This window comes from Marmota monax, unplaced genomic scaffold (genome assembly GCF_021218885.2).
Source record: "Marmota monax isolate L192 unplaced genomic scaffold, Marmota_monax_Labrador192_F-V1.1 WCK01_AAM20220418_F8-fsc00237, whole genome shotgun sequence".
NCBI classification, from domain to species: Eukaryota; Metazoa; Chordata; class Mammalia; order Rodentia; family Sciuridae; genus Marmota; species Marmota monax.
Window position 1 is genome coordinate 866580 of NW_026694627.1, and position 14129 is coordinate 880708.

A 14129-nucleotide genomic window follows, 5' to 3' on the forward strand; every position below is an offset into this window, starting at 1 on the left:
GGAGGAGGGTTAAAGGTGAGCGGGCACGAGCCAGCGGCAGACGGGGATTGGCAGGCGCCGGAGCCCACGGCCTGGGCCAGGGCTGCCCCACAGGCTTGCATCCGGCGGAGCGGCTGCCACCCACGTGCTAAGGAGAGAAGGAGGCACCGGATCAAGGGGCAAAGGACACGCCGGAGCGGGGAGGGCGGGGACCGGCAGTGCCCCGTCCACACCCGCGGGTAAAAGCCGGGTCGGCGGCGCAGCGCACGGAGCCCTCTGCCGCCCGCGCGGGGAAGGCGCTGGAGCGGCCGCCGCAGCATCCCTCGCGCCCGCGGAGACCCGGGGAGGGGGGTCCGGGCCGGTGCCACCTGCAGATCCCGGAGTCCAGGGAGCGCGCGGCGGCGATCAGGTGAGTGCCAGCGTCTCCCCAGCGGAGTCGGATCCTGTTCCGCACCTGCCACTGTGCAGGGCACTTGGGTGGCTCGGCGGGCGGGTGCACCGCCGTGTGTCCCCCTCCCTCCGCTCGGCGCCCACGGAGAAGGAGGCCAGCTCCTACTCCCGGGAGGACGCTGGATCAAGAATCCGGAGTTCACGTTGGTCCTTCCAGGAGCAGAGAGAGAGGGTCAGGGGCTCTCCTGGGTCCCAGGGGCTGGACTAAAGTTGGATAGTGACCTGGGGGTGCTGTTCTTGGAGCTGACTGTGGGCCCAGGGAGGCAAAAGGAAGGGCCAGATGTCAGGATGGGGCATGTGGGTTCCTGGCCACCAAGGTCTGCAGATAGGTAGGAGGGCTGAATGGTCAGTCTTGGAAAGGCCAGGGCTTCCTTCCGGCTCTCAACAACCCTTGTGCCTCCTGAGGCCACCTGGTGGGGAGGGGGCAGGTGTGGTCAGGCTGGGCTGGTATGGAAGTGCTGGGTTCTTGTCTGTGCCAGGCTATGTGACCCCAAGGTCACATGGGGAAGCACTTTGCTGGCCTTCTCTGGGCCTGCCTCTTTCTCTGTGAGGTGCAAGGCTTGCCCCTGGGCCACTCATGTGCAGATGGGGACACCAGGGTGCTGTGGAAGACAGGGAAGCCCACTCCAGCAGGGTCCCTCTAGTCCTTCTGGGTGATATCACAGCTAAGCCTGGGGATCTCACCCAGGCTGCCATCTTGCCCAAGGACTTTGCCTATTCTCAGCAGCTGGCCTCTCCCATCTCCAGCCCAGGCTCCTAGGTCCACAGGGAAGCTCAAGTGGGGGGTCCAGGAACTTCAAGCCCATCCCAAGAAGGCCCAGATCCTCAACCTCAGGTCAGGGAAACTTCCAGAAGTGGAGGGAGGTTCCTGCTCCGGAAATCTGAGCTGTGGCCACCAGAATTTCCTCCTCTTGACAAAATGACCCTCTGGTGTTCCCCTAAACCTCCCTGAGAATACAGTCTACCCTAGGCCAAGACTCAGCTTAGAGCCCAGGTCAGGGCCTATTTTGGGACCTTTGCGGAGAGTAGCTGAGAACCAGGGTCAGGTACCTGTCTGTGGTCTTGGAATCCTGTGACTGAAATCCTCAGACAGCTCTGGTGGGATGGTGTGCACAGGAGAATGAGGTGGAGGGCAGGTGTCACTATCTAGCAAACTGCAGAGCAGAACAGGAGGGGCCGTGCCCTCGAAGCTCCTGTGGACCACCCCTGCCCAGCCATTCCACTCCCTTGGGATAGACCCCTCCCGGGGTTCCCCTGGGGCTGCCCAGGGTTTGGTGCTGGTGCTGTGTTGGTTCAAGGCAGGCTTGGGGATGTCGGAGGCTGGGAGGGGCCTTCCCAACATGGCTCAGGGAGTGACCCTGGTCAGGGCCAAAGAAGGGGTTTGGGCTCCTGCGCAAAGCATCCCGGGGGGCTGCCTCGGGCTCAGGACATCTCTTCCAACTGGGGGAGGGCGGATCTGAAGTTTTTCATGCTCTGTGCAGAAAAACACATGCTCTGTGTCCTTCTTCCTGATAATTTGAGAGGGAAGATATTATCTTCCCTTTATGGACGAGGAAGCAGAGGTCTAGAGAGGTCAGAGCACTGGCTCAAGATCACACAGCCTAGAAGTGGCAGAGCTGGGATTCAAACCCAGGCCGCCTGATTCCAAACCTCTGTCTGCTCCCAAGGCTGCCTCTGACTTACTCCCCAGGTGACCTTGGCCAGCCTGTCCTCTTTCTGGGGCTCACTCTGCTCAGCAGTAACTTCAGGGTGGAGTAGCTGTGGGCAAGTGCATGCTCTGCATAGGGGGCTGTGTTGGCTGCCCCTTGGTCTCTGAGGTCAGCTCGTGAGCATCCGTCCGCATCTGCACCCACACATCAACCTCCCTCCCATCCTTCGTGCACCTGAGACTCAGGCAAGGTAGCTCCCGCCTCTTTTTCCTCTTGGAGGTTGGCTAAGCCCCCCTTGAAGAAGGGAACCCCATCGGGGCAGGAAGGAACAAAATATTCCCAGGACAGGTCCTGGCCCTGATAAATAGGGGACACACCTCCTTGACTGACTCCAAGATACTCAGACTGGGAGACAGTCATGTCTGCCCTGCCCTGGGAGTCCCCAGGCCTCCTCCTGCATGGCTTTGCGGGTCATACCAGCTCTGGTCCCTTACTTAGCCCCAACAGCCGTGTGGCTCTGGGTGAGAGAGCTGCCCCCCGAGGGTCCCCTTTCCCATCAGCCCAGGCATAGGACCAGTGTAGGATCAGCTATCCAGCAAGGGGAGGCCGGGGGTTCTGGGTGGAGGAAAAGCTGTCACCTGTCTGACCAGCTTGAGAAATCTGTGAGTGCCCTGGTGGAAGTGGCCTCCTCATCTTCTATGTTCTATAGTACTTTATTTTTATTTTCACTTATTTATGTATTTATTTTGGTACTGGGGACTGAACCCAGGGGTGTTTTACCACCGAGCAACATCCCCAGCTCTTTTTATTTTTTATTTTTATTTGAGACAGGGTCTACCTAAATTGTGGAGGACTTGCTAATTTGCTGAGGCTGGCCTTGAACTTGATAGCCTCTTGTCTCAGCCTCCAGAGTCAGTGGGATTACAGGTGTGCGCCACTGCACCCGGCCAGCATCTGTTTTTTTTTTTTTTTTTTTTTTTTTTTTTAACATACTTGGAGATGTTGGTGAGGCAAGAAGAGCTGCTGAGGCTGGAGGGAAGGAGGAAGGAAACCCACAGCGATCAGGAATCACTGCCCCCGATTTCATTTGATCTTGGTAACAACTGCATTTAGTACATGTGACATCACAGAGCCAGAAAGAACATCGTAAAGATGAGAAAATTAACACTCAGAGCTCACTGTACCTTTCCTTCCTCCTACAGAGGAACCAAGGTCACATGGTATGGCATTGGTGGCCACCGCAGTCCAGGTCCTGTACCCCACGCTCCTGGGCAGGGGGCCTGGAGGGAGGGGCATTGTCTTGGGTGTTGCCGTCTGAACGCCATCCCCCCAGGTCTGGGATGTGGGCAGACTTGACGGTCATTCCACCCCCACGAGACACCTCCTTTACTCCTGGCAACTGTGGGCAGACCACACCCTGGCACCCTGAGGAGCACAGAAGAGCCATCCAGGTCCAAAGGACGAGCCTGCTCTGCGAATCCTGGATCCCTGTCTCTCTGTCTCTGTCTCTCTCTCTTCCTTTGGTGCCCATCCCAAAGCTGAGGGGCAGGACACCCTGCTTGGTCTCTGAGGTCACGTGACGTATGGTCCGAGCCCCAGTTTCTCCCTCTGAGAACCCTGAGTCTGTCGCCCTTGCCCCCTTCTGCTGGGTGGCCAGGCTGACTTCCCCAAGAATCTGGCAGCCCTTCACTGTCCACATGCCAGCTGCCCCCTCCCTAAGTAGTATTCATCTGCCCTTGAGCTCCATCTCTGGTGGGCTTCCTTGACGTGTGATATTGGCAAGGGGATGCCAAAGGGACAGGTCAGCCTTTGGTTTCTCCCAGCAGCCCCATGGAAGGGCACATTTGGGCTCTGCTATCAGCTGCATTCAGGTCCAAATCAGACCTGTGCTACTTACTCATTAACTATACGACCCATGAGTGTCCTCATATCTAACAGGTACCAGAGAGACAAGTAAATAAACAAACAGTTCCCAGAGCCTAGCTGTATACAATGGGGACACTCCATGCTGTGTGACAGGGGGTTAGGTGGATTGATTACACTGATAACCGATAGACAGCACATGGCAGCTCACGGGAATGCCTGGTAGGGGGACAATGGGAAATGTCATCTGGCTCTTTGTCTCTGGTTCTTTGGAATCTCCAGAGTGGTGATGGGTGTGTGCTAATGACAGTGGCCTGAAGTTCCTAGATAGTTTCAGGATGAGTCCCATCTGACCTCTGGGGAAGGCAGAGGGGCTGGAGGTTGAGTTCAATCCCTGTATAAGTCAGCTTTTTGTTACTATAACAAAATACCCAAAGCAGCTTAACTTTGTAAAGAAAAGAGGATTTGCTGGTTGTGATGGCACTTCCTCTATTCCCAGCTACTATGGAGGCTGAGACAGATGGAGCTCAAGTTTGAGTACAACCTGGGCAACTTAGTGAGACCCTGTCTCAAAATAAAAAATAAAAAGATCTGAGGATGGGATGTAGCTTAGTGGTAGTGCACTTGCCTACATGTGCAAGGCCCTGGATTCAATCCCCCAACACCAAATTTATTTATTTATTTATTTTTTGAGTTTTGGAGATTCAAAGGAATGACACTCACATTGCCTCAGTCTGGTGATGGGCTTTCTGCTGGCAGGGTCCTGAGGTGGTACACAGCACCACACTGCAAGACACAGGGACCACCCGTGCCTGTGTCCGTGTGTCTGGTCTCTGTCCCTCTTACAAAGCCACTAGGAATCAGCCATGGAGGCTGCACCCTAATGGCCTCATCTAACCCTAGTCACTTCCAAAGACCCTGCTTCTAAACACCATGGTTGGATCAAGTTCCCACCCTCTTCACATCATTAACACGTGACTCTGGGGACTAAGTTCCTACATGAATTCAGGGTCTAGGGGACAAATCACACCTAAGCTGTCAATCACCAGTGGCCAATGGTGCAATCTATCACCCCTTCACCTCCATAAGATCCCCTAAGCACAGGGTTAGGGAGCTCCCATGCTGGAGACCCCCAGAGAGGACACAGAGGGTCTGAGCAGTGCTCCACACTCTGCCCACACATCTTTTCCGTGTGGCTGGTCCCGAGTTCCATCCTCTACAATAAACTGGTAAATGTAAGTAAAGTGCTCGACTGAGTTCTGTAAGAAATAGAGCAGATTATCAGTACCCAGGAGGGGGTCAGAAGTACCAGTGACATTCTAGGCTTGGGACTGGCATTTGGAGCTAGGGCAGCCACGTGGACTGAGCCCTTCACCTATGGGGTCTGATGCTAACTCAAGGTAGTGACAGAATTGAGTTGAATTGCAGGACACCCAGCTGACTTCCTTCTGACATGTGTGGTGTCAGAAGTGTGACTCAGGAGGCTGAGGAAGGAGGATGGTAGATTCGAGGCCAGCCTCAGCAACTTTGCAAAACCTTAAGCAACTTAGTGAGACCCTCTCTCAAAGTAAAAAGTAAAAATGGCTGGGGATGCGGCTCAGTGATTGAGTGCCCTGGGTTCAACCCCAGTACCACACACACACACAAAAATAAATAAATAAATAAATAAAGTGGATTAAAATCATTTATGGTATACAGTGGCCACTGACATATTTGCAGACTGACAGACGTGGCATAATGGCTTGTCTTGGTGAAACAGCCACTTCAGGTTCACACACTTCCCCTGTGTGGCCATGATACTGGGAGCTCACTATCCTGGTCCTCCAGCCCACCCTGGGCTCCTCAGAATGAGAATGTGACTGGCACACAGAGAGACTGCCCCCACCCCAATTTCAAAAGCAATACCTAAGTATTAGACCACATTGTCATTTGTAGAAATTTACAAAGAGAATGTCTATGTGACTTGTCATCCCACCCAGGTATCATTAGGTGCCTATATTTCCACACTTTTTTTTGGTGGGGGGAGGAACCAGGGATTGAACTCAGGGGCACTCAACCACTGAGCCACATCCCCAGCCCTATTTCGTAGTTTATTTAGAGTCAGGGTCTCACTGAGTTGCTTAGGGCCTTGCTAAGTTGCTCAGGTTGGCTTTGAACTCCTGATCCTCCTGCCTCAGCCTCCAGATGTGCTGGGATTACAGGCGTTTTTCATTGTCTTCCTTTTTTTTTTCTTTTTTTGGTATTGGGATTGAAGTCAAGGATGCTCTATCACTGAGCCACATCCCCAGCCCTTTTTATTTTTTATTTTGAGACAAGATCACACTAAGTTGCTGAGGCTGGCCTCTAACTTGCGATCTTCCTGCCTCAGCCTCCTGAGTTGCTGCTGGGATGACAGACACACACCTCTGTGCCTGGCTCTTTTATATTTTTTTATTTTTTATTTGTTTTGATTAGTTATACATGACAGTTGAATGCATTTTGACACATCAAACATAAATGGAGTATAACTTCTCATTCTTCTGGTTGTACATAATATAGAGTACACCAGTCATGTAATCATATAGGGTAATTTTTAAATTTTTTTGTTCCTGATGTAACCCAGGTCTGTCACATTCTAGGCAAGGGCTCTACCACTGATTACACCCCAGCCTTGGCATGGGGTCTTAGGGCTACCCAGGAAGCCACCAAAGTGCTGCCGAAGGGAAAGTTCTTGGCAAATAACTGCCCATCATGCCACATACCACTGTTTTCCCCCTCCACGGGGCCTTGCACACCATCCACCCCACCACGAGGTGCATCCTGACGCCCTATATCTCTACTATTTAGCCTTATTAGTCAAAAAGTGTAGGAGTCGGCGTGGTGCCGGCCTACAGTCCCAGTGACTCAGGAGACTGAAGCAGGAGGATCACAAGTCAGAGGCCAGCCTCAGCATCTTAATGAGACCCTAAGCAACTTAGTGAGACCCCCAAAATAAAAAGGGCTGGGGGGGGGCTGGGGATGTGGCTCAAGCGGTAGCGCGCTCTCCTGGCATGCGTGTGGCCCGGGTTCGATCCTCAGCACCACATACAAACAAAGATGTTGTGTCCGCTGAAAAATGAAAAATAAATATTAAAAATTCTCTCTCTCTCTCTCTCTCTCTCTCTCTTCTCTTCTCTTCTCTCTCTCTCTCAAAAAAAAAAAAAGGGCTGGGGATGTAGTTCAGTGGCCAACCACCCCTCGATTCAATGAGACCCTAAGCAACTTAGTGAGACCCTCAAAATAAAAAGGGCTTGTTCCTTTATGGTGACAAAGGGCAAGGAAAATCCCTGCCTATCTACACCGCCCGGGGGACAGGGAAGAGAATGCTTCTGACAGTGCTGTGGTTCCGCCAGGGCCGGGCTGGGGGACTACTGTGTCCTGGGGAGCTTTGGGTGGGGTGTTGTGGCCTTGCTGGCGCGGGAAGAAGGATCCCAGGAGAGGAAAGGAAGGAGAGGGACTGAGGGGTCCTGGGCCTGAAGTTACTCTGGTTCTTCTAGAACCTTCTGGGAAACCCAGGCAGCTGCCCTCCTCAGGTCTTCCGGGCCTCCTCAGTGTCCCTGGCACCAGGCCAGGCCCTGTGCACCGTCCCGCCTGCCCAGGGGTCTCTCTGTCCTTCCTTCCTCCCTACCCCACACCCCTGGCCTAGGGCGGGAGCTCATGGGGCGCTGTCTGGTGTCTGATGTGGAGCAGCCCTGGGTTCCCCTCAGTCCGGCCAGATGGTGGGAACCGTCCTGTAGGAGGGGACCATTGTCCTCACCCCACTCACAGGGAAGTGAGATAAGGCTGCGAGGCCGCATGGCACAGGAGTCAGGGTGCAGGGCACCGTGCGATGGGTGCTTCTCAGCCCAGGGGAGAGAGAGACCCTTTTCATTTTTTTCCCCCCTTTTGCTGGATGGAAGGATGGAACCCAGTGCCTTGCGCTCGCCAGGCCAGTGGCGTGCCTCCAAACCGCTCCCCAGCCTCCCTCTTTCAGTTGTACTTTCTGGGGAGGCTCAGGGGCAGGGCAGTGGCTGCCTGACCACGCCCTCAGGGCTGGGTGGGCGTGGCAAAGATGCCCACCGCTGCACCCTGTGGCTCCCAGCGCCGCCTCTGATCCAGCCTGGCCCTCCCCGGCGCTCCCACCCCCTGCAGTCTGGTCCCCACCTGGTCTTGGGAGACCCACCAAGCACATTTTTTTCTAAAGAGACTTCCCAGACCACCCCTCCCCAGGCTGCTAATTGTCCTTCCACCCTCTGAACCTCCTCAGTCCCCCTGGCACCGTCTCTGCCCCTCTCTGGTCACAGCTGGGCAAGCTAAGCAGCAAGGAGACAGGAGTCAGAGCACCAGCATCTGGGCTCCCCCACTTCCACCCCAGCTTAACAGAGGGCTGACATCACCACGGGTGCCCGACCAGCACGAGTGGGGATTTGGGTGGGGGGTGGATGAGGAAATGAATGGTCAGGTACATGAACACGTGAAGGATGGATGGGCAGGTGGGTAGATGGCCGGGGATGGATGAATGGCTGGGCAGAAGAGATGGGTGGGTGGGTGGATGGATGGATGGACTGGTTATAAGTGGATCGAGGTAGAGGAAAAGGCAGATGGGTGAACAGAATGATCATTAGGGGATGGATGGATGGAAAGGTAAAGGACCCCACGGTCGCACAACTGGACAGATGGACAGATTGACAGACAGATAGCTGAATGCCCCCTTGATGTCTAGCCTGCTGTACTTCTTTCCCTCCTTGTCCATTCTTCAATCTCAGGGCACAAAGATGCATGCTTCTCAGTCAGGACTACAGGTAGTCTTCATAAGACCTTTTTTTGACTTGGTATTTTCATAATTTAAAAATGTGTGAAGAGTTGGGCGTGATGTCAGACATCTGTAATCCCAGCGGCTGGGGAGGCTGAGGCAGGAGGACCTCAAGTTCAAAGCCAGCCTCTTCAATTTAGCAAGGCCCTGAGCAACTCAGGGAGAACCTGTCTCTAAATAAAATAATAATAAAAGGGCTGGGGATGTGGCTCAGTGGTTAAGCCTCCCTGGATTCAATCCCTCTTACACCCTCCCCCCAATAAGTATGAACACTGTGATTGCCATTTGTACATCACTACACATAAACATAGAGTGTTGAGACTCATATTTGGGGGAGGGTATCCAGGGACTGAACTCAGAGACACTTGACCACTGAGCCACATCCCCAACCCTATTTTGTATTTTATTTAGAGACAGAGTCTCACTGAGTTGCTTAGTGCCTCACTGTTGCTGAGGCTGGCTTTGAACTGATTATCCTCCTGCCTCAGCCTCCTGAGCTGCTGGAATGATGGGCGTGCACCACCATGCCCAACTGAGACTCATATTTTTTAACAGAACAAATTGGATGGTTCTGTTATGAAAAGTAATCCCTCTGGCTCCTTTATTTAATTTTATTTTTCTTGTGGTACTGGGGATGGAACCTCAGGGTGCTGTAAAACTGAGCTATATCCTCAGCCCTTTTTAATTTTTATTTTGAGGCAGGGTCCCCTGAGTTGCTGAGATGACAGGTGTGCACCACTATGCCCAGCTGAACATCCTGACTTTAGTCCTATTTAACAATCTTTCCTTCAGGATTCGTTCATCTGCTTTACAGATGTAGAGACTGAGACCCAGTAAGAAAGTGGCTTCCCAACTTGGCACCCATTGGAGACACAGCCAAAAGTCCTCTTTCTCCTTATTTGCCCTCCACGCGGTGCTTCCTTGACTCATGAATAACATTCCCCTTCCTCTCGGCCGAGTCACCATCTCCCTCCTCTCTGCCTGGAGATGCCCAACCCACCCCAGCCAAAGCATTCTTTTTGTTGTTGCTGTTCTTTTTACTTGGACATGAAAGTAGAGAGTATTTTGACATATCACACATACATGGAGTATAACATCCCATTCTTGCGGTTGTACATGAAGAGGGATTTCACTGGTCGTGTGTTCATAGATGAACATAGGAAAGTGATGTCTGATTCATTCTACTGTCTTTCTTATTCCCAACCCTCCTCCCTTCCCTTCATTCCCCTTTGTCTAATCCAACGAACTTCTGTCCTTCCCTCTCCCTGTTGTGAGCTAGCTTCCACCAGAGAGAACAATCAACCTTTGTTATTTCACTTAGCATGATAGTCTCCAGCTCTATCCATTTATTGGCAAGTCATAAAGTCATTCTTTTTTATGGCTGAGTAATATTCCATGGCGTATGTATACCACATTTTCTTTATCCATTCATCTGTTGAAGGGCATCTAGGTTGGTTCCATAGCTTAACTAATGTGGATTGAGCTGCTATAAACATTGATGTGGCTGCATTACTATAGTATGTTGATTTTTAAGTCCTTTGGGTATAAATCAAGGAGTGGGATAACTGGGTCAAATGGTGGTTCCATTCCAAATTTTCTGAGGAATCTAATCTCCATACTGCTTTCCAGACTGGTTGCACCAATTTGCAGTCCCATCAGCAACGTATGAGTGTTTCCCCCCACATCCTTGCCAACATTTATTGTTATTTGTATTCTTGATAGTTGCCATTCTGACTGGAGTGAGATGGAATCTCAGTGTGGTTTTAATTTGCGTTTTTAAAAATATTTGTTGACCATTCATATTTCTTCTGTGAAGTGTCTGTTTAGTTCCTTTGCCTATTTATTGATTGAGTTATTTGGTTTTGTTGGTGTTAAGTTTTTTGAGTTCTTTATATGTCCTGGAGATTAATGCTGTATCTGAGGTGCAGATGGCAAAGATTTGCCCCCATTCTGTGCAGCCAAAACATTCTTTAGTGGAACCTTCTGCAGACCCAGCCTGGCAGAAGGAGCTGGGGTGCCAGGGTGAAGAGGCAGAGGTCATGTTCCTGATGTTGATGTGCTCCCACTGGTGAGGAGACCACCGAATCTCAGACTGCCAGACAGGCACACAGGAGCAAGGGCCAGGAAGGAGGGGGGCAGGCTGGGCCCTGGACCCACACCAGGACAGGAGCAGAGGTGGCCATAGCTAAGGGAAACAATCCATTAAATACCCGTCATGCCACCAGCACCTTGTAAAGGTGATTCAGGAAATAGATGGGTTGATATTGTGTGTGTGTGGGGGGGGGGGGGGTACATGCCCACGCGCACGCACGCACGCAAACATGATTTCTTTTCTAAAACCACCTTTAAGTCTAAATACATGTAAAAAACATATCCAGAGCAATGAATGTTTCCAGAGAACCACCCATGTTTATCACAAACTCAGATAAACAAAATGTTAGCAGCCCCCCAAAAGGCTTGGTCACCCCAAAGCTCAACGCAGCCCAACACCGCAGAGCTCTGTACGAATGCGGGCTTTGGAGCTTCATATAAAGGAAATCAACAGCACGTGGCTTTCATCTCACACTTCTCTTGCTCAACACATTGTGAGTGAGACGCCCCCGGGTGGCGGCATTTCCTTCTAGAGCAGAGTGGCTGTGCAGCGGCGCATTGATCTGCGCATCTGTGGACAGACATCTGGGTTGTTTGCAGCTTTGGGCTGATAAGAACAGGGCTGGAGGCTAAGACAGGAGGATGGCAAGTTGGAGGCCAGCCCGGGTAATTTAGCAAGACCTTATCTCAATATAAAATAAAAAGAGCTGGGAATGTAGCTCAGTAGTGGAGCAGCCCTGGGTTCAATCTCTAGTACCAAAAACTAAGGAAGTGCTACCTTAAATAGTCCTGTGCGTGTTATTGGTGTCTTTTAGTGGACATGTGCACATATTTCTGAGGAATTGCTGGGTCATTAGGTAGGTAGACGTTCGTCCCTAGGGGTTATTGCCAAATATTTTCCAAAGTGGCTGTGCCAAGTTATACAAGCAATAGTAATAGATGAGGTTCTGCTCACATCCTCCTCTTCCTTTTCTTTTTCTTTTGAGACAGGGCCTCACTATGTTGCCCAGGCTGGTCTAGAATTCGTGGCCTCAGGCAATCCTCCTGCCTCAGCCTCCCAAATAGCTGGGACTGCAGGCAAGCCTTTAATTTGAGAAAATGAGTTCTTGAATAAGGAGCTGGCATCGGATTGCCTGCCTTTGGATCCTAGCCGTCTCCTTAACATGTGACCTCCAGGGCTGGGGGTGTAGCTCAGTGGTAGAGCACTTGCTTGTCCGAGGCCCTGGGTTGGATCCCTGCAGCCAGAAGCAAACAAAACATGCGACCTTCAGCAAAGCCTGCTTCCTGATTTACAAAATGGGTTAAAAGTCATGATGTGTGCCAGGAGAGGTGGCACTGTGATCCCAGCTACTGAGAGGCTGAGGCGGGAGGATCACAAGTTCAAGGCCGGCCTGAGCAACTTAGCAAGACCCTGTCTGAAAATAAACAATAAAAAGAGAGGGGATGTAGCTCGATGGTAAAGCACCCCATGGTTCAATCCTCAGTATCCCCCACCCTCAAAAAAAAAAAGAAAGAGAGAAGAAAAGTCATGTGGCTTTTGTGATGATTCTCAATATCTCTTAGTAAGTGCTCCATAAATGTTAGTTATTTATCACCAGTTTTACTACAGACCTCTAGAACACTTTACCTCTTCCAACCTCAGTTTCCCTGCCATAAAATGGTTGTAAAAATACCCACATATTCACATAGTTGAGAATCATGTGTAAAAGTGCTTACATTTTTTTTTGAGATATGACTTATTCTTCTCCCCCCACCCCCGCTTTTTTTTGGCACTGGGGATTGAACCCAGGGGCTCTTTACCACCGAGCTATACATTTCAATTCTTTTTATTTATTTTATTTGTTTGTTTATTTATCTTGGTACTAGGGATTAAACCCAGGGGACCTTAACCACTGAGCCACATCCCCAGCCCTTTTTTTATATATATTTTATTTAGAGACAGGGTCTTGCCAAGTTGCTTAGGGCCTTGCTAAGTTGTTGAAGCTGTCTTTGAACTTGCGATCCTCCTGCCTCAGCCTCCTCAGACTCTGGGGCTACAGGCATGCACCACCACACTCAGATAAAAACTTTTTTTCTTTAGATAGGACTGGAATAGCCACGTGTGTGAGGTGTGGTGGCACAAACCTATAATCCTCAGGAGGTTGAGGCAGGAGGATTGAGAGTTCAAAGCCAGCCTCAGCAATTTAGTGAGGCCCTAAGCAATTCAGTGAGACCCTGTCCCTTGATAAAATATTTTTAAAAGGCTGAGGATGTGGCTCAGTGGTTAAGTGCCTCTGGGTTCAATCCTTGGTACAAAAAAAAAAAATTAATTTTGAGACAGGGTCTTGTTGTCAAGGCTGTCCTCAAAGTTGTGATCCTCCTGCCTCAGCCTCCTAAATTGCTGGGATTACAAGTGTGGACCACCACATCCAGCTGAGATATAATTTACAAAATATAAAATTCACCCCTTTTCAGTGGTTCAGTCTGGAAAGAAACTCCTAGCCCATTAGCCATCAGGCCCCCCTCCCTGGCCCCAACCCTCAGCAATTGCTAACTTGCTTTCTATTTCTATGGATATTTAAAGTGCCAATTTATTGCTTTTCTAAAGTTTTTTACTTTTGCAAAAGCAAAAATTAAATACTAACATCACTGCTTGTCTCTAAAGCAAAGCCAAGTTGTGGGTAAATTAATGTGTTTAGATATCCCTCCAAACTGTGTTTGACATGATTTCCAAAAGTATGTGTTTTGGACACACATAAGATGCACTTAATACATTTGTGTGTGTGTGTGTGTGTGTGTGTGTACAGATAGATAAGATAGATGGGTGAATAGATAGATGGATAGATGAAAGGATGGGATAGATACAGGATGGTCCAGGCGCAGTGTCACACGCCTGTAATCCCAGCAGGAGGCAGGAAGATTGACGGTTTGAGGTCAGACTGGGCAATTTAGCAAGATCCTGTCTCAAAATAAAAAGTAGTAAAAAGGGCTGGGGATGTAGCTCAGTGATAAAGCATCCCTGGGTTCAATCCTCCCTCCTGAGAAAAAAGAGAGAAGGATAGGCCAGGTGCATTGGTGCACGCTTGAAATCTCAGTGGTTCAGGAGGCTGAGGCAGGAGGATCATGAGTTCAAAGCCAAGCTCAGCAATTTATCAAGACCCTGTCTCAAAAAAAAGGGGGAGGCTGGGGATGTGGCTCAGTGGTTAAACACCCCAAGGTTCAATCCCCAGTTAACCCCTTCACAAAAAAGAGAGAAGGATAAATGGATGGATGGATGGACGGACGGATGGATGGACAGACAGAGCACA

General features: G+C 50.7%; 1 protein-coding gene across 2 annotated transcripts in view; it reads left to right on the forward strand.

The window, feature by feature from the left end:
* The first annotated feature begins 249 nt into the window (after window positions 1-249).
* Mlxipl (MLX interacting protein like) overlaps window positions 250-14129 on the forward strand; it is a 33050-nt gene continuing 19170 nt past the window's right edge. For both annotated transcript variants that reach the window (XM_046422732.2, XM_046422731.2), the window contains exon 1: window positions 250-388. The gene's annotated coding sequence lies outside the window, so the exon portion shown is untranslated. The remainder of the gene's footprint in view (window positions 389-14129) is intronic.